Source organism: Sinohyriopsis cumingii, chromosome 6 (genome assembly GCF_028554795.1).
Source record: "Sinohyriopsis cumingii isolate HCF-2022 chromosome 6, ASM2855479v2, whole genome shotgun sequence".
NCBI lineage: Eukaryota > Metazoa > Mollusca > Bivalvia > Unionida > Unionidae > Sinohyriopsis > Sinohyriopsis cumingii.
This window is the reverse complement of record NC_142966.1, coordinates 140,268,079-140,268,660: the sequence shown is the minus strand read 5'-3', so window position 1 is coordinate 140,268,660 and position 582 is coordinate 140,268,079.

Below are 582 nucleotides of genomic sequence, written 5' to 3'. Positions count from 1 at the left end.
CAAAATACAAGACGAAACAGAGAAGAGGGATTCAGAAGAAGAAGAAGAAATTGAAGATGATGAAGAACTTGTACCAGTAAAGACATGGAAATGGAAAAATTGACAATGTGAGCCGATGCGTTGGCCCTGATGTGAAATTTCATACTACCTTCTAAAAGAGAATAGACTAGAAAGAAAACGTAAGTGTCTCTTGGTCTTGACATTGTATAATAAGGATGGCGTGTTTTGTTTTTACTCACACTTTATGAAATTGTGCTCTTTCACCTCTCTCTATCCCTCTGGATCATGTTTTAGTTAGAATTGAAATGGAAGGATGTTTTCCTTCACGCACGCTCTTTAGGCATGCAAGTCCGTAAACAATAGTCAGTCTATTCATCCATTATTTTTGTGTCTTGATGTTTCCTAAAGCACACACTGATGCCATAAAATAACGGGTTAAATGGGTTTTGTAGTGTTGGGAGTGGGGGTGGGGTGGGGTGTAGGTGTTTGACAGAGTTGGTCATTGCAGGTGAGGGCTTAGGTGCTTTCAAAAAACTTTTTCTTCTTCACTCTGTGTTGATGGAATATAATGGGTTATTTTCT